This window comes from Thalassophryne amazonica, chromosome 1, assembly GCF_902500255.1.
Source record: "Thalassophryne amazonica chromosome 1, fThaAma1.1, whole genome shotgun sequence".
NCBI lineage: Eukaryota > Metazoa > Chordata > Actinopteri > Batrachoidiformes > Batrachoididae > Thalassophryne > Thalassophryne amazonica.
The window spans coordinates 62,623,336-62,647,356 of NC_047103.1; positions in this window are offsets into that span (position 1 = coordinate 62,623,336).

Here is a 24,021-nt window from a genome sequence, read left to right on the forward strand (position 1 = left end):
CATTGAAGATGGGTCACGGCTGGGTCTTCGAGCATGACAGTGACCCCAAACACACAGCCAGGGCAACTAAGGAGGGGCTCCATAAGAAGCATTTCAAGGTCCTGGAGTGGCCTGGCCAGTCTCCAGACCTGAACTCAGTAGAAAATCTTTGGAGGGAGCTGAAACGTCAAACCTGAAAGATCTAGAGAAGATCTGTATGGAGGAGTGGACCAAAATCCCTGCTGCAGTGTGTGCAAACCTGGTGAAAAACTACAGGAAACGTTTGACCTCTGTAATTGCAAACAAAGGCTACTGTACCAAATATTAACATTGATTTTCACAGGTGTTGAAATACTTATTTGCAGCAGTAACATACAAATAAATAATAAAAAAAATCATACATTGTGATTTCTGGATTTTTATTTTTTATTTTTTTATTATTATTATGTCTCTCACAGTGGACATGCGCCTAAGATGAAAATTTAAGACCCCTCCATGATTTCTAAGTGGGAGAACTTGCAAAATTGCAGGGTGTTCAAATACTTATTTTCCTCACTGTATGTCAGGCAGAGTTGACAGTGTTGCCAATTCGAAACTTTCTGTGAGGATTATGCCATCACACCCACACATGATGCTGTGCATCTGTGGCTGTTATGGGGTGCCTGCTGCAGGCCTGGTCATGGAGATTCCTCATGGTTGGATTTTCTCCAATCAAACTCCTTGCCCACCTTCTGCACTGTACTGACATCCACACAAGCTTTGGCACAGCCTCCACCATGAGGAATTCAATAACAGCATGTTTTTTCAAACTCACATCCATGTTCGCATTTTTTACCAACTACTGCACATGCCTGAAATTGCACCCACAATTATTTTATTGAAGCGAGTGAATAAGTAACGGGTTATTCTTATAGCAATTTCACTACAATATCTTGCTTGTCATTGCAGTAATTGAGTTGGAGGCGGAACCTTTCAGTCAACATGTATATTATTACTACTTAGACAATACAGTCTTCAATTCATTGAACAACACAAAATGTTTTGGATTTTGATCTTATTGATGAATGTGAATCATGGTCAGTGTGCACAAGCTGCAGAATATTTCCTCTTCTTCTGCCATGACAACATTATCATTGATGCAGTATGACTGACTAATAAATCCCTAATTGCATACCTCATCAGACAGGCTTTATATGGGGAGGTGAGGTGTTGTAATTATTTCCAGAAATCCTCAATATGTTGCCACATCGGAATACGTTATACACAGGTCCGGTGTCATGGGCAGGCCTTAGGGTGTCGTGCCCACCTTTGGAGTTGGTTGGGCCCGCCCTGGACCTATGAGCCTGTCAGTCACCCGCCAACCACAAAAAAATAAATAAATAAAAATCACAGGCTACCATGAATACAATTTGTACAAATTTCCAATATAGATGATTTATACTAATATTGTTTCTGTGTGACACACATACACACACACACACACACACACACACACACTTGTTCTGATGTCAGAGTCAGAAAACTGTCACAACATCTGCAGCGACAGACTTCAGGTTGATGACCTGAGCTGAAAAAGTTAACTTTTTAACCTACCATTTAACTTACCTACGTATTTGAAGGAGTCAGTTAAATAATCCATCAAGCTGTCTGTTATTCCTTGGACGCTGTCTGTTATTCCTCGGATGCGTATATAGGATGAGCTTGGAATGTCAGACTACGTCCGGGCACCCTGTGTGTTCTCCAATAAAGCAATTTCTCTGTGACGAAACATGCACACACACACCTGTGCTCATTCAGATGTCAGAAAGCTGTCACAGGATCCAGATGGGAAAGTTTTATTTGCGCGGAATAGTTCCTCGCTGTGCAGTTTTCCTCACAAAATCTGCATTTGCACAAAATAATAGCTATATAAAATAAAATAAAAAATCTGCACCTGTATGATCTGACATGACCTCAAAAAGCCGCAGTCTGTACCTGCACATGAAAAGTCGCTCTGAAAATCCAGGAGCAGATCCAGAATTTTGTAAAGGGGTGGGGGCATGCATTTGTGAACAAATATTTAGGTCCCATTTCCTGCATTTTGGTGCATATTTCACCATAAAATTCATCCATAGTGAAAAGACACTTTCTGGCCACTAGTGACAATTTGTGGAAAACCAAATAAATCTGAATTTTGTTACATTGTCAAGGAATTAGGCTTGAGTCAAAGGGATCAAATCCAACAGTTTACTGTTAGGTGCTTACTTTCTGTGCAAAATAGCACACAACCCAAACTTTCTAGTCTGGTGTCGGATGTGGCTGCAGCTGGATTGCAAACCCTAGTCTGAACGTGGCCTAGTAGCATGAAAAACAAGACTGATCGCTCTCTGGCTTGGAGGAAGTCTGGGTTGAATCTGCCTTAAACTGAATTGCAAACCCCAGGGTGAACAGGGTGTAGGGGTGTAATCTAGAGTTGGCAATTCCTCCAGAGAATGAAGAGAACAGCTGATGATCTCTTGAGTTGTGTTAATCACTCTCTGCATTTTTGATTTTTGTCCGCTGCAGAGCATTCAGTGTACCACACAGTCATGCTGGACACAAGGATGTTCTCGATGGTAGAATGGTAGATAAGCATGAGCTGTTTCTCACACAGGTTGTTCATTACAGCAACAACCATAAGCATATCTCAAATAGAAAATCTTAAAGTTAGCACTTGAACGTTCTACTGACACTCCTGGTCTCCTCTCTCTAGTGTATGGACACTCTTCAGTTGTTGTGAGAGCATCTCCTCACATCTCAGACTTATGGCACCTAATTACTTTAGGTGAACGTCACCTGATTTTCTTGCCAAGACTCAGCTGTGTGCTGCCTTTGCACACATAACACAAATAGGGCCAAATGGTGCACGAAGGAGGAATCGTATGCCATTCGTGAAAAATCGGAACTGCCTCTCACACCTTGTACACCTGTCAACACAATTATTCGCGCACACCAATGGCTGAAAGACAGAGAGTGCCCATTCAAACCCTCTCTTGGCCGGTGTCAGCCAAATTCCAGGTGCCATACACCAACATCCAATATCAGTTGCAGCACACTTAGAAAATGTGCTGCCATTCGCTCAGCCGGCACGACAATAGAGAGCAGGTGACCACTTTCGAGCTGGCTGTGAAAATTCTCTAAGTACCCCACAAGCGTGGCATTGCCATGCAACACATATCTGGTATGCCAAAGTGTCGGCTACCCCCTCAACATGTGTGGCGTATGTGTGTATTGGACGTGTGTTGCTCCCCCGCAACACATGTGGCATGGGTGTCTTTTGCGCCCCCCACCCACAACACATTTGGCATGCATGTGTTTCGCACCCCTCCTCCCCCCAAAACATATGTGGTGTGCGGGGGGGGGGGCACACTTGCATGAAATGTTGATATATATGTACAGACAAGATCACATGGGGACCGGCCAGCCACATCTGAGCGCACACAGCACAGCAAGGCACCTCTCAGCTGATCGCCAGCCAATGACTCACTGACAGCTGGAAATGATGTCTCAGTGCACACAACGTGTTACATGAAAAACACAGAGACCACAGGCAGGACAGGTATATAAAAAATTAGTGCAATAACTACATACAAAATTACATAACAAATAACTAAAACGAATGATCACAGAACACACAAAAAGAGAGTGACACTTTGTTCTGTGTGCTGAGCAAACAGGTGCAAGCAGCAGCAGCTGTTACGATCTCTGGACCCATGAGTCACAGCCGGAGAACATGTACCTTGTTTTGAAGGACATGACCTTACAACTCTACGCCATGAGGCTCGTGTGTGTTCCTGCTGTCCTCATGTGGAAATACATTAAAATATATATCGCCTTTACCACTGGCTGGAGTGGCCGCTCAGTGCGCACACGCCAGGCTGCTCCATGTGAAAAGGACAGTCTGATCAGGTGTACACTCAGCCGGCGATCTGAATGTCATGTCACCCATGTGAGCTATGGTCGACATGATGCGGTGTCTGTCCTGCCGCTCGATGGACATGCACGCTGTTCATTGGACATGCCAGGCCAACAGATGTAGACATGATGGGAGCACACTGCTTCATTCATGTCATATCATGACTGTACGTCCATGACCATGGGTCATATACAAAGGAACAGAAGGTTCATACTTGTATTGTTCGCTCGATAAGAGGAATTAAATATTATATATTATGTTGTTTTATGGTGTATGGTTTTTATTGTTTTACCCAACATCAGTGATGTCCGCAGACAAAGGAGGGCATGTCCCTGTGACTGGCAGCTACTCAGATATCTGTGCTCACAAGTCACTGCTGGAGAACACCTGTAGTGGCGAATAGAAAATGACATATGACACTGTGAAGTGACGATGTCAGGATGCTGTCCTCACATGGAAATAAATTAAAACATATTGCTTCAGCTGACCATCATGTCAGTTCACAATGCTGGAAAATATCGTGCCATGCAGAAAATGTTCTTTAACGTCCTGCTTATTGCCCTTTACAGCACTGTTTGTTCCAGAGTAATATATACGAGGTCTGTCCGTAAAGTATCGTACCTTTTTATTTTTTTCAAAAACTATATGGATTTCATTCATATGTTTTTACGTCAGACATGCTTGAACCCTCGTGCGCATGCGTGAGTTTTTCCACGCCTGTCGGTGACGTCATTCGCCTGTGAGCACGCTTTGTGGAAGGAGTGGTCCCGCCCCCTCGTCGGATTTTCATTGTCTGGAAATGGCGGAATGAAAAGGACTTTTTTTCCATCAGAATTTTTTTAGAAGCTGTTAGAGACTGGCACCTGGAAACCATTCGAAAAATTTATCTGGCTTTCAGTGAAAATGTTACGGGCTTCACAGAGAATAAGGACTTTAACTACAGGTTTAAGGACCCCTTTAAAGGACGGTCGGTGCGCCGCGCTGCGAGCTGTGACAATGCGGCACAAACCACTGGATCATTTCTAAGCTGATGGCTCTGTGGATACAAGACCGTCGTGTGCTCTTTCTCTGGTTATCACAAGACCTGGACATCAGCCATTTTCCGGCAGATTTCACTTTTAACAAGAGATTTTGTCATGGAAAGCCTCGCGGAGGCTTCGCGCGTCACGACCAATTCGCTGATGAAGCGAGACAAAGGAACACCTCCGTTTCGGAGTGTTAGAGGACAAGTTGGGACATGTCTATCTCGGCTTTCAATGCTTACCAGTCGAGTGAGTATAAAAGAACTTGTGGAGAGCTGGACATGTTGTGATTTGGCGCTATACAAGAAAAAAGTTGATTGATTGATTGATTGATGTACATTCACAGCATACAGTGGGCCAGATGTGAGGCCAAATTCCTCAGAAGGAAAGCAGGTTTGACTTATAGTTTTGATTTATAAACCAAATTAATCTATAACAAAATATAACACATATCTTTTCATTTTAAAATAATGCACTCATTCTGAAGTTTTGAACATTAAAACATACAGATGCCAAAATGCATTATGGGTAAACTGAACCTCTGCTCATGAGTGATTGGTTGATTCATTATATATAAAAAACAACACACAAGTTACTGTAACGTGTGTGTTGGTTTTTACAAATAAATGTGTATTTTTCATTTGTAAAAAAAGGCATTTGCAAAACTGAAAATTCTGTTTGTTAAATTGTGATTCACCAACAACTGTGTGATATAACCATTCACACTGCCATCCAGTAGATGTGTCAAAGTGCATAGAACACTGCCATCTACTGGATGGCAGTGTGAATAATTTTACAAAAATCTCAAAAAAACATTTTTCACATTGTCATGATGGGGTATTGTGTGTAGAATTTTAAGGAAAATATTAATTTGTCAGTTTTAGAATAAGGCCGTAACATGACAAAATGTGGAAAAAAATGAAGCGCTGTGAATACTTTCCTGATGCCCTGCACTTCATTTGACACCTGGAGGTCCAAAATTAAAACAACCATTTTAATGTTTGCATTGTACTTTTCAGAAATAATGTGGTGATGTTAATTACTATTAATTTTCTTTTAGAAGCCATGGTGTAATGTTATTGTCTGTATGTATCTATTTATTTTGAATTTATGTGGAGGAGCATTGTATGCACCTCCACATAAATTCATTTGTATGCATTTTATCTTATGTTTTGGAAACCATGTGATAAGGTATGTATGTAATCATTTATTAATCATGTGGAATTATGTTGTAATTCAGTTGTGTATAAGTTAGTGGTTCTCTCACATTTGTGCATACCTCACTGGCTAATTATTTTATAGAATGATGAAGTATGTGAGTTTGAAAACACATTGCATCATAATGTTTATTTTCAAAATATTTGAATGACAAGGAATTGTACCAAGATTATGTGAGTGAATGAGGATGAGTGACTCCAAGGCAAGAAGTGGTTGAGGTATGTGGGTTTAAACACATGGGGTCAACTATTCACAGTAATGGAGAGTGTGGGAAAGAGGGGAAGAAGAGACTGCAGGGAGGGTGGAGTGGGTGGAGAAAGGTGGCAGAGGTGATTTGTGACAGAAGGCTATCTGCAAAAGTGAAAGAGACGTTACAAGAGTGAGACTAGGTATGTTGTACGACTTAGAGGTAGTGGCACTAACACAAAGACAGGAGGTGGAGCTTGAGGTGGCAGGTCTCAAGGTGCAGTAATTGTCTTTGGGAGTGACAAGGATGGGCAGGATTAGGAATGAACATATCACAGGGACAGCAGATAGCACAGGTAGGACAGTTTGAAGACAAAGTAGAGAGGGTATATTGGGAGAAAGATGCTGAGGATGGAGCCACCAGGCAAGAGAAGAGGGAAGACCAAAAAAAGAGGTTTATGGATGTGGTGAAGGAGGATATACAGGTGGTTTCACAAAAGAAGATGTAGAGGACAGGGTGAGATGGAAATCGATGCTCTGCAGTAGCGACCCCTAATGGTAGCAGCAGAAGGAAGACTGAGAAGTTTCTTATTATTATTATTATGTTAGTATCTCATTGGCTTGTCAAGAGGGCACTTTTTAGAGTCTATGCTACTATCCATATTTATTTATGGTCTGTGGTTTGTACATGTGCATTCCCCTCACATGCACAGAGAAAGCATTAATAGTTCATTGTTGATTATCACACCCACATAGTGTAAGGAATGACAGATGTCATGCATCCCATTGAAGCAGTGATTAACTATATTATGGCTGATCTTCTGCTACGCGGGCCTCCTAAGCGGAGTAATTGATTTGCGAGAATTATGGTTGTTGCACTTTTTGCTTATTCATTAATCATACAAGCACTGCTTGAGTAAAACAATGCAGTGAGTAATGATATTGATGAAGTCTCGTCTGCACACAGTTGTCTTGGGAATTGGTAATATAAAGCTGAGCAGAGCAGATGCCTCACAATGCTGGAATTATGTGATTAGAATAATCGCCTTTGTGCAAGTAATCTCAAACAGTAACATCCGCTCTACTGCTGTTGATTTTGCGCTCTTGTGAAGATGAGAAAATGCAGGAATGTGCCTGTTTTGTTGCCGCTTCAGCTAATTTCCCATAATCCACTCTGATAAGGCCCCATGGTCCTCATCTACCTATGCTGCACAATGATGTGATGCACATTAGTCAATTAATAGTGTGTTAAATGACAGAGGTTCCAGTCAATTGAGTTTCTCTTGGGAACAGGCTTGCCATTGTCCTCCAATTCAAGACAAAGATGAAGACAAAGACATTGATTCTGAGAAAAGCTTTGCTGCATTTCGATGTCATTATACAGCTTCACTATTTTTCTTTGTCAAGTGTAAACACTTTGATTTGTTTAAGTAGTGTTATTCATTTGAATTTAAATACAAGCAACATGGGGCAGCACTGTGGCTTAGTGGTTAGCACTGTTTGCGTGTTCTCCCCGTGTTTGGATGCGGGAGGAAACCGTAGCACCCGGAGGAAACTCACGCAAAGGCATGCGGGTTAGGTGGATTGGAATCTTTAAATTGTCCGTAGGTGTGTAAGTGGGTGTGAATGTGTTTGTTTGTCTGTTTGTGGCCCTGTGACAGATTGGCGTCCTGTCCTGGGTGTACCCCGCTTCACGCTCTATGACTGCTGGGATAGACTCCAGCTCCCCATGACCGTTGTTTGGACTAAGCAGTTGAAGATGTGTGTGTGTGTGTGTGTGTGTGTGTGTGTGTGTGTGTGTGTGTGTGTGTGTGTGTGTGTGTGTGTGTGTGTGTGTGTGTGTGTGTGTGTGTGTGTGTGTGTGTACAAGCAACATACATAGGAGTGCATGTAGAGACAGAGCTAGTTTTAACCTTGTTCATTCACTTGTATTTTGTTATATTTCAACCAAACACAGCAGTAATCAGCCGGAATGTTTTGAAATATTTGTTTTAGTCTATGATGTATTGATGCCCCATTTAGCACAGCCTATGGTGCCTTACATTTGATACGATGTCTGGAAAAATGTTTCAAAAGGTTCTGAAGCAGTTTTTTGACATAGCTATCACTACTTTGCAGTACAGATGAAAACTCTCAGGATCATCTCAACCCACACATTCCATTCATTCCTTAATTCCAATTTTAGTTTTCTATTCCATTGTGTTGTTTCTTTCAGTTGCCAGCTTAAGTTGTTTAATGGATAGATAGAGCACATGGATGAGCATATGACATGGCTAATTTTCAGCAAGAAGCAACGTATATGTGAGTTCATCCACAGCAGTTCCCAGTGTCACCAACCGAACGGTCCCCCCAATAATGCTGCGTTTACACATAGGCAGGACATGTTACGAATGATATTTTTCTGACATTCGTGGCACATTCCTGACAGTCTTAACATGATTTAACGCATCTGAATAGGTTTCTTAAAGGTGTGTTTACACATAACGACAACAAGTCACAAATGCCATGAAGTATACATTCTTGGCTGCTGATCACAAATGTGATGATTTGAGGCAGAGGCGTCAGGTGTCCTCAGGAACTGCTGCAACCTGTTACCACACATTACGATTAATTATTAGGAACCATTACGCACAGTCAAGAATAAGTTTCCGCATTGTTACACGTGTAACAGCACATCATTAAGTTCTGTCACATCATGAATGAGATAAAATTGTCTACACACACACACACACCCATATTCATCCATCAGCTGCTGAACAATTCAGATCGCTCCAGCTGAAGAACTTTGTGACTGCATGCTTAGTTGGGCTCTGTGCCATGGAGTGGTGCAGAGAGGAGGAGGAAACGGAGAGAGCCAGATGTGTGGCTCCATGCAGCTCTCGTCTCGCGCGTTTTCCTACACATCAGGCACAGCAGCAGCAGGTGGAACACCTGCAGGAGCGCGCTGAGGAGCATTGGAATGAGACTTTTAGCCAACTTGGATCGCTGTCCTTCTTCAGTATACTGCAGCAAAGAAACTGAATGCAATGCAGCAGGGTTTAATTGTGTGCACGTCAGAGAAGAACGCTGTCATACTCTATTAAGGATCACTACTAATCAAGACAGATCAACATGCTCAGTTGTGACCTCCTCGACATGAGGTGAAATGAGGGTGGTGCGTGACATTCGTGGAAGATGTTTTGACAGCCAAAAACATGCTCCATGAAAATCACGAATAACATGCACCAACATGCATTATTAAGAAACCTATTCAGATGCATTATGTCACATTAAGAATATCAGGAATGTGCCAAGAATGACACAAATATGACATTTGTGATGCAACTTGCCTATTTGTAAACGCAGTGTAACAGTGAGTGTCGGTGCGTGATATTCATGATATTCATGGAGATGTTTTTGGCTGTCAAAAAATCTTCCATGAATGTCACGCACTACCCTCATTTCGCCTCATGTCATGGAGATTGCTGCACAACAGCGCAGAACATTATTATTGTTTCATGATAATTCGCCATTGACACGTGCAATTAATTGTAACGTGTGGTCACAGGTTGCAACAGTTCCTGGGGAAACTTGACACCTCTGCCTTGAATCATCACATTCGTGATCAGCGGCCAAGAATGTATACTTCGTGGCATTTCTGACTTGTCGTCTTTATGTGTAAACACAGCATTAAAATCGGTTCCCTTGCCTTCGCAGCACATGCGTCATTTTGGAGCATAAGCAGCAATTCACCGATTATCGCTTAGTTTCTGCTTAAAACTGCACTCCAGTCATCATCTATCTCAGCGACAGATGTCTGAAGTTTTTGTTCACCAATCATTTCCGCATAAATTCAGCATTATTTCTTAATAAAAGACAAGGAAGCGATCAGAGCGCGACAGCAGCACTCTCTGAGTCTGACTCTCTACACCCAAAGTGATCAAAGGGAATAATGTAATTATTAACCATCAGATGATGAAGTAAAACCTCTTAAATCATTCTAAAGTCCATTTTAAGCATAAACGAGGAGATAATCAGTGAATAGCTGCTGACATTCCAAAATGACATACAGTATGCACAGCAGCACGTCAGACTCAGACGTGTTGCTGTGGCGCTCTGATCAGTCCCCTGTCTTTTATTATGAAATAATGTTGAATTTGTGTGGAAATGATTGTTGTACAAAAGCTTCAGATATCTGTCACTGAGATAGATGATGACTGAAGTTTAAGCAGAAACAAGCCGATAATTGGTGAATTGCTGCTGATGCGCCAAAATGACGCAATGCGCAGTGAAGGCAGGGGGAGACCAATTTTTAGGGAGGGGGGCATTCAGACGGCTACACCAGTTTTGAACAATCTATCCGGCACCCACTATCCATCCACTAGCACATGTTTTAGCAAATGTTCTTGTGATATGTACTGTACATGCATATTTTTGTTTTAATTTTGTGAGTTACAAGATAGCGGTATTGTTTTTGAGTTATTATCCACAGAACCTGGTTGGAAGAGTCTAGCTGACTCATTTAGCCACAAATCTAGATTTTTGGTGTCAGAGCCCTTCATTATTACCAGTGCAGGGAATACAGTACAAAACCATGACATAAATCATCTCAAGGACCAATAAGTAAGGTCTAGGCCTTACCCACCCTTGAGCAAGCACATTGCTGACTGTGCTGGCAGTCCATTCATTTATTTCATTAAAGTAAGCTTGGTGAGTTAGCAGGGAAGGCAGAATTGTATTTGCTGTTAATTACACAACTGCATGTGGTCACATGGAACATTTGCCAAAAGGCAACAAATTATTGAACATGAACTCAGATTAATTTTAACCATATTTATGCAAACTCACAGCTCCACAGTAACAAATGTTTACAAATGTCTGGGGAGGTGACGGTCTAGTGGTTAAGTGTTGGGCTTGAGACCAGAGGATGCTCAGTTCAAATTCCAGCCTGACTGGAAAGTCACTAAGGGCCTTGGGCAAGGTCCTGAATCCCCTAGTTGCTCCCGATGTGTAGTGAGTACCTTGTATGGCAGCACCCTGACATCAGGGTGGATGTGAGGCATTATTTGTGAAACACTTTGAGCATCTGATGCAGATGGAAAAGCGCTATATAAATGCAGTCCATTTACAAATATTTTATATTTTCGAACCCTTGTGCTGATTGCAAGGTACACCAGCAAATATGTAAACAGCAGTCAGTCATTTGTGACACATATTGTACAGTGGCAGCAAATGTTACTGCCTTTAGGGCCCCTTCACACATAGTGTGAATTTGGTTGAATTGCGCATGAAGTGCAAATGAAGTAGGAATCGAATGCAAAATGTGCAAAATTGTAACTGTTTCCAATGCCTTGTACACCTGTTGCTACAAGTATTTGCGCACATCAGCGGCTGAAAGACAGAGCGTGCCCTGTGAGAGCCCATCAAACCCTCTCGCAGCAGTTGTTGGCTAAATTCCAGCTGACACACACGAACATCTAACACCACTCATGTGGCACTTACTAGAAAATGTGTGGCCATTCACACTGTTAGCACAAAAACAGTCAGCAGACAATCACTGTCGAGCTGGATGTGAAATCACAACTGTGGAGTTGCAAAAAGCCACACATATGTGGTGCATGTGTCTCACATGTGTACTTATATATGTGTACAGATCTGATCACATGGGGGCTGGACAGCGAGGTCTGATCACACTCACACACAGCATGGGCAGGGGCCTGTCAGCTGGTCGCAGCACACTGACATCTGGATGATGGCTCAGTGCACACATTACAAACACAGAAACCACTGCAAGGACAGTTATATAAATAATTACAGTGGTGGGCAGAGCTAACCAAAATGCGAGCTTCGATGACCATTAATGAGATAACTGAAAAGTTATCTTTTATGATGATAAACTGATAAAGTGCTAAAAAAAAAATTATCTTTTGATTGTAAATTTTTTTTATACACAGCACACCACCTTCATGTCCTTGATTTCAGGCATTTTTCCACTCTGATTACAGGCCAGCAATGGTAGTGCAGTGGTAAAGTTACTGTCTGGTAATCAGAGCTTACAGGTTCAAATCCTGTGAATGGCATTTTTTTCATGTAACCAGGGTTATTTAACCTTGGGATTTTGTATTGCATCCCCTTTTATGTATTATTTATATCAATCCAGTGGTATTCACTAATTATACAGCTGGTTTTTATTTTCCTCCACATCAGCAGCGCGATGTGTTGAACCTCATCCCAGCTGCTCGCAGTGTGTTCCTGCTCGCACGACACCATTGCGTGCACAGCCCAGTTGTACCGGTATAGTGCACGCCTGCCTGTCGGCTCAATGTTTTCGTGGTTTTCTCATACGAGCTGTTCCGTTGTGAGTCACCCAGATTTGTACTTAATCATAGTATGTGTGAAGGGGCTCTTACTGTGCATGACACTTTTTAAATTTGGACATTCTTTGTCCAACCTCTCAGAAGGGCTGTGGCCCACATTTCAAATAAAAACATTTTAGACAAGTATTCCATTTGGAAAAAAGAGGGGAAAATGCCCCCTATTATGCGACCCTCAGTTGAGTTCTTACCTCATGACAAGGGTATTAAAATGAAATTCATCAGCCATTAAGAAGCGGGTGCTGGCAGTTGAAACACAATTCACGCAGCAGCTAAAGAGAGCTGCCCTGGTGAGAGGTGACAATGGAGCACACCAGTGGACCTTTAATTACATTTATTGTATTTCATCTCGGTTTTTATTCTGCAAACTAAGTAAAAACGGCACACACACACACACACACACACACAAACACTGGTGCACAATTCCGTATTCATTCATTCATTTTCTACACCTGCTTATTCCAATTAAGGGTCAAGGGGGAAGCTGGAGCCTATCCCAGTGGCCACTGGGCGAAAGGCAGGCTACACTTTAGCCAGGACACCAGCCCATGGGAGGGCCACATATAGACAGACAAATACATTAACACACACACCTCACACACACACCTTTTAAATTAATTTTATTAGTAAAAAGAGTGGGCCGCGGCCTCAGCTTTATCTAATGTCTGGGCATTTAGTGAAGCTTAGGGCTCATGGCCAGCGGTCACCTTATTATTTTTTCTTGTTGCTAAATGCTGATAAATTATACTGTATTTGTTGCCTTTCTGCCACCTGATTCTGTTTTTTTTCTCTCTGTTTAAGGCATGGCTCCATCCAGAGATGGTGTCTTCTTCTGCAGGCCTTCCATCCTGTGTACCGGCATGGACTCCCAAAATCTCCCAAAATTTCCTGTATTGTCTATTGTGTCATAGCATGTCCCAAGCAGTGGTTAACCCCTTTGAGTCTGGTCTGCTTGAGGTTTCTTTCTCAAATCATCAGAAGGAGTTTTTCCTTACCACTGTCGCCTTATGTGTGCTTGCTCTAGAGGTTGGTAAGGTAAGACCTGACTTGTGTTAAGCGCACTGAGGCAACTTTGTTGTGATTTGGCGCTATATAAATGAAAATAATTTCAATTGAAATTGAATAAATATAGTGCTTTCAGCCAATCTATAAGGGCCCCTTCGTACATAGTACGAAGTTTGGACGACGTTTGGACAAAATGGTGAAACAGCACGAAACAGTATGAAATTAGCGCACGAAACATCGCGCTGACGGGCAGAACCCGGTGCAAGAGTTTGGGCACACCCCGGTGTCTGTCGAGCAGGAACAGTGCCAGGTGCACCACATTGCGCCGCTTATGTGGAATTAATAAAAAAATAAAAAGCAGCCGGTACGTGTGGAACCACATTGTGCCACTTATGTGGAATAATTAAAAAGAAGAAAACACACCACCCGGGACACTCCCAGAACAACTCGCACATTTCAAAACCTCTGATCACCAGTCAGACACTTTACCACTGAGCTACAGAGCTGTTCTTTGAAAGCTGGAAGTATTACAAAAAAAATTAAAATCCCACACATATAAAAACACCACAGTTATCAAACGAGCAATACAAATATGATCTGTCTGTTCCTCTGGTGATGATCCATTGTCACAGACATACAGTCATGAAATGACATGAATGAGAAGCAGTGTGCTCTGATTATGTCCACATCTACTGGTCAGGTGCATCCAGTCAACCATGCGCATGTTCTGCCCGACACGCGTGTCTTGTGGACGGCGCACCACAGCACAGACACTGTGTCATGTGGAACAGAGCTCATGTGGGTGGCAGCACGGTCAGATCGCCCACTGCGTGTTCTGATCTGATGGTCCATTTCAATCTAGGGGGCTGTCAGTGTCCGCTCCGTGCACATGCTCGCTTGCTGCAGCTTGTTGCCACCATGGCGATATATGTTTTTATTTATGTCCACGTAAATACAGCAGTCAGACACACGCACCTCACAGTGGACAGTTGTTATTCCATGACTGTCCAAACACAGTAGGTGTTGTGTTGCTGGAATGTCCAGAATGACAGATCACCACAGCTGCTTCTGTTGAAAGCCACACCTCCCGTGAGTGGAGCGCACACACTCACATGTCAGTTTGTGTGTTTGTAGTCACACGCATGGGCAACTTAGATTTCACAGCAGTATTACAGTGATTGTCTGCAGTATCTTGTCATGCCAAGAGTGTGAATGGCCACACATTTTTTAAGTGCCATGCAAGCGGTGTTCGGTGGTCATGCATGTCACCTGGAATTTGGCCGACACCTGCCGTGAGAGGGTGCGATGGGTTCGCACAGTGCACACTTTGTCTTTCAGACACTTGAGTCCGCAAATAGTTGTAGCAACAGGTGTACGAGGCGTTGGCGACAGGGACGACATTACACAATTTGCACACGATTCCTTTGTCATGCGCACTAAGTGTGCACTTCGTCCAAACTGTTGTGTGGGCCGCCAGAAGAGGAGGTACTGCTGGCCCACCACCAGAGGGCGCCCTGTCTGGAGTGCGGGCTCCAGGCACCAGAGGGCGCAGCCGCCTCACAGGAGCAGCCAGGGTGACAGCTGTCACGCATCACCTGCAACAGCTGTTACCAATCATCCGATCAGCAGGGGTACATCAGCAGGACGACGTCTCCACCTCTTTGCCGAGATATCGTTCTACCTGGAAGGTAACGTACTCAGCTGACTGTGTGACAGTAATCTTTTGTGACTTTTGTGCTTTGTTTAGCTGACTCCTTTTCCAACGAGAGGTGGAGGTAGTTTTCCTGCCATGCGGATTGCTGGGTGCAAAACGCGCCCACATTTAATTGTTTTTTGTTCCTCGCCAGCAGTACCAGGTCCGACACGCGGAGGCAGTGGCCACCTTGGCGGCTCCAGTATTCCCGGGGTCTGGTGGCGGAGGAAATCGTGTGGTTCCGGTTCTGCTTTGGACAGACGTCTCCTATCTTCGAGCCTGCCCACACGACACCTTTTGTGATTTGGCTTTTTGTCTATTGTTGTAATCTGTTGTATTTGTTGTGCCCATTCACAACAGTAAAGTGTTGTTATTTGACCTCCTCCATTGTCCGTTCATTTGCGCCCCCTGTTGTGGGTCCGTGTACCTACACTTTCCCAACAGGATATCTCGGCCAACGTCATGGACCCCGAGGGGCGTCAACCGGCTGTTGAACGGCCAATGGAAGAGCAGGGCGCACAGGCGTCTGCAGGAGGAATGGTCGGTGAGTTGCAGCGAATCCTCACCGCTTTTACGGCTCGGCTGGATCTGATGACCGAGCAGAACGTCCTCCTTAACCGCAGGGTGGAGGCTCTCGCTGCGCAGGTGGAGGTGCGCCCTCAGGGCGCTGCTGCGGCTCCCCCTCCTGTCGATCCTGTGCGCAACAGTGACGTTCCACAGGTCGTTCAACGACCCCTCCCACCTTCCCCTGAAGCATACATAAGCCCTCCAGAGCCGTACGGGGGTTGTGTGGAGACATGCGCGGACTTTCTTATGCAGTGTTCGCTCGTCTTCGCACAACGTCCCATCATGTATGCGACTGATGCTAGTAAGATAGCTTATGTGATTAATCTGCTTCGCGGCAAGGCACGCGCTTGGGCTACAGCGCTCTGGGAGCAAAATTCACGGCTCCTTCTGACATATGATGGGTTTGTGAGGGAGTTCAGAACAGTGTTCGATCACACAAATAGAGGAGAGACCGCTTCAGCCGTGCTGCTGTCAATGAGACAGGGGCGCCGGAGCGCAGCTGCTTATGTAGTCGACTTCCGCATCACGGCTGCGAGGTCCGGCTGGAATAACACTGCCCTCCGCGCCGCCTTCGTAAACGGACTGTCGTTGGTCCTGAAGGAGCTCCTGGTGGCCAAGGACGAACCGTGGGATTTAGACGGGCTTATTGATCTCGTTATACGATTAGACAATCGGTTAGAAGAACGCCGTCGGGAACGAGACGAAAGGCGTGGCCGGGCACGCGCCGTCCCTCTCCCTTCCAGTTCCGACCGAGTTCCGCCCTCCCCATGCTCCACGGCCTCTACGCTCCATGTGGTGACAGCTCCCCCTGTTGACGAAGCTATGGACACGAGCAGGGCCACATTTAGGGCACCAGATAGACAGAGGAGGCTGCCCCGCGGAGCGTGCTTTGTTTGTGGCTCAATAGAGCATCAAGTAAGGGACTGCCCCGACCGGTTAAAACACCAACGCCCGCCCCTAGACACTGGGTTAGGGGTGGGCCAAAACGTTCACGTGGGACATACCCATATTGCCACACGACTCCCAGTGACAATCCTTTATGAGGATTTAACCCTGAAGGCCCCAGCACTGGTGGACACGGGCTCTGAAGGGAATCTGTTAGACAGCAGATGGGCCAGGGAGGTAGGGCTCCCTCTGGTGGCGCTTACCTCGCCTGTGCAGGTGCGGGCACTAGATGGCTCCCTACTCCCTCTAATCACACATAAGACACCACCAGTAACTCTGGTGATGTCAGGAAATCACCGGGAGGAGATCGAGTTTTTTGTGACTCCTGCCACCTCCCGCGTGATTCTAGGGTTCCCCTGGATGTTAAAACACAATCCCCGGATCGATTGGCCGTCCAGGGTAGTGGTTCAGTGGAGCGAGACCTGCCATCGGGTATGTTTAGGTTCCTCAGTTCCTCCCGGTTCCCAGGCTAAGGAGGAGGTCAGAGTCCCGCCCAATCTGGGGACGGTGCCGGTGGAGTACCATGACCTTGTGGATGTGTTCAGTAAGGATCTGGCGCTCACCCTTCCCCCCCACCGTCCGTACGATTGTGCCATTGATTTGGTTCCAGGCGTTGAGTTTCCGTCCAGCAGGCTGTACAACCTCTCACGACCTGAGCGTGAATCAATGGAGACCTACATCCGGGACTCTTTAGCCGCCGGGTTGATCCGGAATTCCAACTCCCCGATGGGTGCAGGTTTCTTTTTTGTGGGTAAAAAAGACGGCGGACTTCGTCCATGCATTGATTATAGGGGACTGAACGAAATCACGGTTCGTAATCGATACCCGTTGCCCTTGTTGGATTCAGTGTTCACGCCCCTGCATGGAGCCCAAATATTCACGAAGCTAGATCTTAGAAATGCGTATCACCTGGTTCGGATCCGGAAGGGAGACGAGTGGAAGATGGCATTTAACACCCCCTTAGGTCACTTTGAGTACCTGGTCATGCCGTTCGGCCTCACAAACGCCCCCGCGACGTTCCAAGCATTGGTTAATGATATCTTGCGGGATTTCCTGCACCGATTCGTCTTCATATATCTAGACGATATACTCATCTTTTCTCCGGATCCTGAGACTCATGTCCGGCATGTACGTCAGGTCCTGCAGCGGTTGTTGGAGAACCGGCTGTTTGTGAAGGGCGAGAAGTGCGAGTTTCACCGCACTTCTTTGTCCTTCCTGGGGTTTATCATCTCCCCCAACTCCGTCGCTCCTGATCCGGCCAAGGTTGCGGCGGTGAGAGACTGGCCCAAACCCACTAGCCGTAGGAAGCTGCAACAGTTCCTCGGCTTTGCAAATTTCTACAGGAGGTTCATTAAGGGCTACAGTCAGGTAGTTAGCCCCCTGACAGCCCTGACCTCACCAAAAGTCCCCTTCACCTGGTTGGATCGTTGCGATGCCGCGTTCAAGGAGTTGAAACGACGCTTCTCTTCTGCACCCGTTCTGGTGCTGCCCGATCCTAGTCGCCAGTTAGTGGTTGAAGTGGACACCTCGGACTCAGGGATAGGAGCTGTGCTTTCCCAGAGCGGGAAGACCGATAAGGTCCTTCACCCGTGTGCCTATTTTTCCCGCAGGTTGACCCCGGCCGAACGGAACTATGACGTCGGCAATCGAGAACTCCTTGCGGTGAAAGAGGCTCTTGAAGAGTGGAGACATCTGTTGGAGGGAACGTCCGTGCCATTCACGGTTTTCACTGACCACCGGAACCTGGAGTATATCAGGACCGCCAAGCGGCTGAACCCCAGGCAAGCCCGCTGGTAACTGTTCTTCGGCCGTTTTGACTTCCGGATCACCTACCGTCCCGGGACCAAAAACCAGAGATCGGATGCCTTGTCCCAGGTACATAAAGATGAAGTCAAAGCGGAGTTGTCGGATCCACCGGAACCCATCATCCCGGAGTCCACTATCGTGGCCACCCTCACCTGAGACGTAGAGAGAAGGGAGGCCCTGGCACGAAGCCCGGACCCCGGAACTGGGCCGAAGAACAAACTATACGTCCCACCAGAAGCTAGGGCTGCAGTCCTGGACTTCTGTCACGGCTCCAAGCTCTCCTGTCATCCAGGGGTGCGAAGAACCGTGGCAGTTGTCCAGCAGCGCTTCTGGTGGGCGTCCCTAGAGGCCGACGTCCGGGATTATATCCAGGCCTGCACCACCTGCGCCAGGGGCAAGGCTGACCATCGCAGGGCATCAGGACTACTCCAGCCGCTGCCTGTGCCTCATCGCCCCTGGTCCCACATCGGCCTGGATTTTGTCACGGGCCTCCCGCCGTCCCAGGGTAACACCACCATCCTCACGATAGTGGACCGATTCTCCAAGGCGGCCCACTTCGTGGCCCTCCCGAAGCTCCCAACAGCCCAGGAGACAGCGGACCTCCTGGTCCACCACGTCGTCCGGCTGCATGGGATTCCAACAGACATCGTCTCCGATCGCGGTCCCCAGTTCTCCTCGCAAGTCTGGAGGAGCTTCTGCCGGGAACTGAGGGCCACGGTGAGTCTCTCGTCCGGGTACCACCCTCAGACCAACGGGCAAGCAGAACGGGTAAACCAGGAGGTGGAACAGGCCTTGCGCTGCGTGACTGCCACGCACCCGGCGGCCTGGAGTACCCATTTGGCCTGGATCGAGTATGCCCATAACAGCCAGGTGTCTTCAGCCACCGGCCTCTCCCCTTTTGAGGTGTGTCTGGGGTATCAGCCCCCGTTGTTTCCGGTGGTTGAGGGAGAGGTCGGTGTGCCCTCGGTCCAGGCCCACCTACACAAGTGCCGTCGGGCGTGGCGTGCCGCCCGTTCTGCTTTGCTAAAGGCCCGGACGAGGAAAAAAGCCCATGCAGACCGTCGGCGGACCCCGGCCCCTGCGTATCGGCCAGGGCAGGAGGTGTGGTTATCCACAAAGGACATTCCCCTCAAAGTGGACTCCCCCAAGCTACAGGACCGATACATCGGCCCTTTCAAGATCCTTAAGGTCATCAGTCCAGCAGCAGTGAGGCTTCAGCTTCCGACCTCACTGCGGATCCATCCTGTGTTTCATGTGTCCCGAATCAAACCGCATCACACCTCACCCCTCTGTACTCCGGGTCCCGCGCCGCCTCCTGCCCGGATCATCAATGGCGAGCCGGCTTGGACTGTACGCCGGCTCTTGGATGTCCGTAGGATGGGCCGGGGCTTCCAGTATTTGGTGGACTGGGAGGGGTACGGTCCCGAAGAACGCTCCTGGGTGAAGAGGAGCTTCATCCTGGACCCGGCCCTCCTGGCCGATTTCTACCGCCGCCACCCGGACAAGTCTGGTCGGGCGCCAGGAGGCGCCCGTTGAGGGGGGGGTCCTGTTGTGTGGGCCGCCAGAAGAGGAGGTACTGCTGGCCCACCACCAGAGGGCGCCCTGTCTGGAGTGCGGGCTCCAGGCACCAGAGGGCGCAGCCGCCTCACAGGAGCAGCCAGGGTGACAGCTGTCACGCATCACCTGCAACAGCTGTTACCAATCATCCGATCAGCAGGGGTACATCAGCAGGACGACGTCTCCACCTCTTTGCCGAGATATCGTTCTACCTGGAAGGTAACGTACTCAGCTGACTGTGTGACAGTAATCTTTTGTGACTTTTGTGCGTTGTTTAGCTGACTCCTTTTCCAATGAGAGGTGGAGGTAGTTTTCCTGCCGTGCGGATTGCTGGGTGCAAACGCGCCCACATTTAATTGTTTTTTGTTCCTCGCCAGCAGTACCAGGTCCGACACGCGGAGGCAGTGGCCACGTGGGAGTTCGGGACTTGGCGGCTCCAGTATTCCCGGGGTCTGGTGGCGGAGGAAATCGTGTGGTTCCGGTTCTGCTTTGGACAGACGTCTCCTATCTTCGAGCCTGCCCACACGACACCTTTTGTGATTTGGCTTTTTGTCTATTGTTGTAATCTGTTGTATTTGTTGTGCCCATTCACAACAGTAAAGTGTTGTTATTTGACCTCCTCCATTGTCCGTTCATTTGCGCCCCCTGTTGTGGGTCCGTGTACCTACACTTTCCCAACACAAACTTCGCAATATGTGTCAAGAGGCCCTAACATTAATAAACCTTAAACCTGAATGTTTAACAAAGAAAAAGTGAGTTTTGGCTTCCTCAGGGGAAAATATATGTGTGCACAATTATTTGGCAACTATTATAGTGAAGAATTATGATACAACTAAAATCTTCCAATCTCACTTGTTTATTTTCATTCCATCAGGGAAATATAACAAACAATGATGGGAATTACACCGTTAAAATAAACTCTGTTACAAACAGCGTTATTTTTTCAGTAACAGGTAAACTAACTAATTAATGTTTCCATTGTTACAAGGGTGTTATTATGACTGACAATAAAATAAAGTACCTTCTAAATATGGGCAGTAAGTTTGGGAGGTCATTTTAAGCTCATCTTCAACCCAAGAAGATTTAACTTGACACATACACTCATCTTCAATTGCTTAGTCCAATTAAGGGTTGCAGGGAGCTTATCCCAGCAGCCTATCCCAGCAGTCATAGAGCGCGAGGCGGGGTAGACCCTGGACACAACACCAGTCTGTCACAGGGCCAAGGTCTAACTAGCCCATCCTTAATGTAGTGTAGGTGTGTAGTGGGCCCCTTGTATGGCAGCAGCCTGGCATCGGAGTGAATGTTAGGCATTATTGATTATTATGTAAAGCACTTTGAGCATCTGATGCTGAAGGAAAAGCACTATATAAATGCAGTCCATTTTCCATTTATTTACCATTTCCATCTCCATCAGAAGCTCAAAGTGCTTTACAATTATGCCTCACATTCACCCATTCACACAAACACACTCGCACACCAATGCCAGGGTGCTGCCGTGAAAGGTACTCACTACACACTGGGAGCAACTTGGGGATTAAGGACCTTGCCCAAGGGCCCTTAGTGATTTTCCATTCTGGCTGGGTTTTGAACCGAGGATCCTCTGGTCTCAAGCCCAACGCTTATCCACTAGATCATCACCTTCCCGTAGCCACCAATACCAGCTGTGGGTCCATCAGTGATCTAGCCATGGACCCATCCATTAGGTTAATCAAGAGTTACTCTCATTTCATCTGTTCATAAAACATTTGAAAAATCTGTCTTTAAATATTTGTTGGCCCAGTCTTAATATTGCAACTTGTGAGTTTTATTCACTGGTGGTCATGTTCGGGCCTTCATTACTTTGTCCATGTCTCTGACCACTGAACACCTTGTACTTCTGTGCACTCCATGTTGCAGTTGTGGAATATGGTGGCACTGGATGATAATGGGTTCATAGTATCACCTTTAATTCTTATGCTGCGTTTACACATAATGACGACAACTCACGAATGCCACAAAGTACACATTCTTGGCCGCTGATCACGAATGTGATGATTCGGGGCAGAGGCGTCAGGTGTCCTCAGGAACTGCTGCAACCTGTTACCACGCGTTACGATTAATGGCACGTGTTGCTGGAGAATGATCAGGAACCATTACGTGAGGTCAAGAATAGTGTTCCACGTTGTTGCACGCTATTGCGCGTAACAGCGCATCGTTAAGTTCTGTCACGTTGTGAATGAGGTGAATTGTCTCCACACACACACACCCATATTCATCCAACCGAATTCAGATCACTCCAGTTTTTCAGAAGAACTTTGTGACTGCATGCTTAGTTGGGCTCTATGCCATGGAGTGGCGCAGAGAGGAGGAGGAGGAGACGGACAGAGCCAGATGTGTGACTTCATGCGGCTCGTGTTGCGCATTTTCACAAACATCAGGCACATGCAGCAGGTGGAACACCTGCAGGAGCACGCTGAAGAGCACTGGAATTAGACTTTTAGGCAACTTGGTGTCAGCAATCAAACTGAATGCGGTGCAGCAGGGTTTAATTGGAGGAGGTACAGAGATGTCTGGCTGCACGTGAGTCTCCTCTCGCTCCTCTGGTTCCTCTGGCTCAGACTCGTTCTCTTGCTCATCCGTTACAACAGCAGGTGGAACACCTGCAGGAGCATCCTGAGGAGCTTCAGCAGGAACTGTGGAATGACATTTGGAGCCGAGTTTAATTGTGCGCATGTGACAGAAAACTGATTTGTTGTGGCGCGCAGTGAAATGTGACGCCGCATTACAAGTCGTGTCAAAACTTGACAGTTTCTGTGTCACTTCGTAATAACGCGTGACAGTTTGGGCTCCAAGAAACATCCCAGGAACCACTACGAACATTGTCACATTCTATTAAGGATCAATACGCATCAAGACGGATCAGTACGCTCAGTTGTGACCTCCACGATGTGAGACAAAATGAGGGTGGTGTGTGACATTTGTGGAAGATTTTTTGACAGGCAAAAACATGCTCCACAAATATCAAGAATATCACGCACCAACACGCACTATTAAGAAACCTATTCAGATGCGTTAAGTCACATTAAGAATGTCATGAATGTGTCACGAATGACAGAAAAATTACATTCATAACGCGTCTTGCTTATGTGTAAACGTACCTTAGATAGATAGATGATAGATTTACAATAATTGCATTACAGCAAGTGTTATGGTACAGCTACTTTAAAAGTAAAATACTTGATGTTAATTCAGGTCGTTTTTCATCTCAAAACCCAAACAACCATTAATAGCATTGGTCACGCCTCCATTTAACCATCATTACCATTGTCCACGCGTTGTCGGGTCCCATCAATGTTGCATAGGCTCCTTTCTCATTACCTTTGCTGTTAGACTAGACACTGTGTGATGGATCGTGGCCCCAACTGGACCTCATTTGGGTGATGTATCACTGGTGTTCCCCTGTGAAGTGTGTAGGTGATTATACACTGACACAAATACAAACACCCACACAGGGCAAAAAAACAACAAATCAATTTACAGCAATTTGAGGTTTCCACTTATGGTGTCCTTGATAAGACCAAATGTTAAACTGTATGACTGTTGGCAAAAAAAACTTTATGTTAACATTTAATTTAACTGGTACAAACATCAGCAGATTAAAAGGTTTTATCCAACATGCTGCCATTTAGACATTACAATCAGGTTTCATATTAGGATATTATGATTACTCTTCTGATCTCCATGAAACCTGATGCAAGGAACAATATTTTTAAG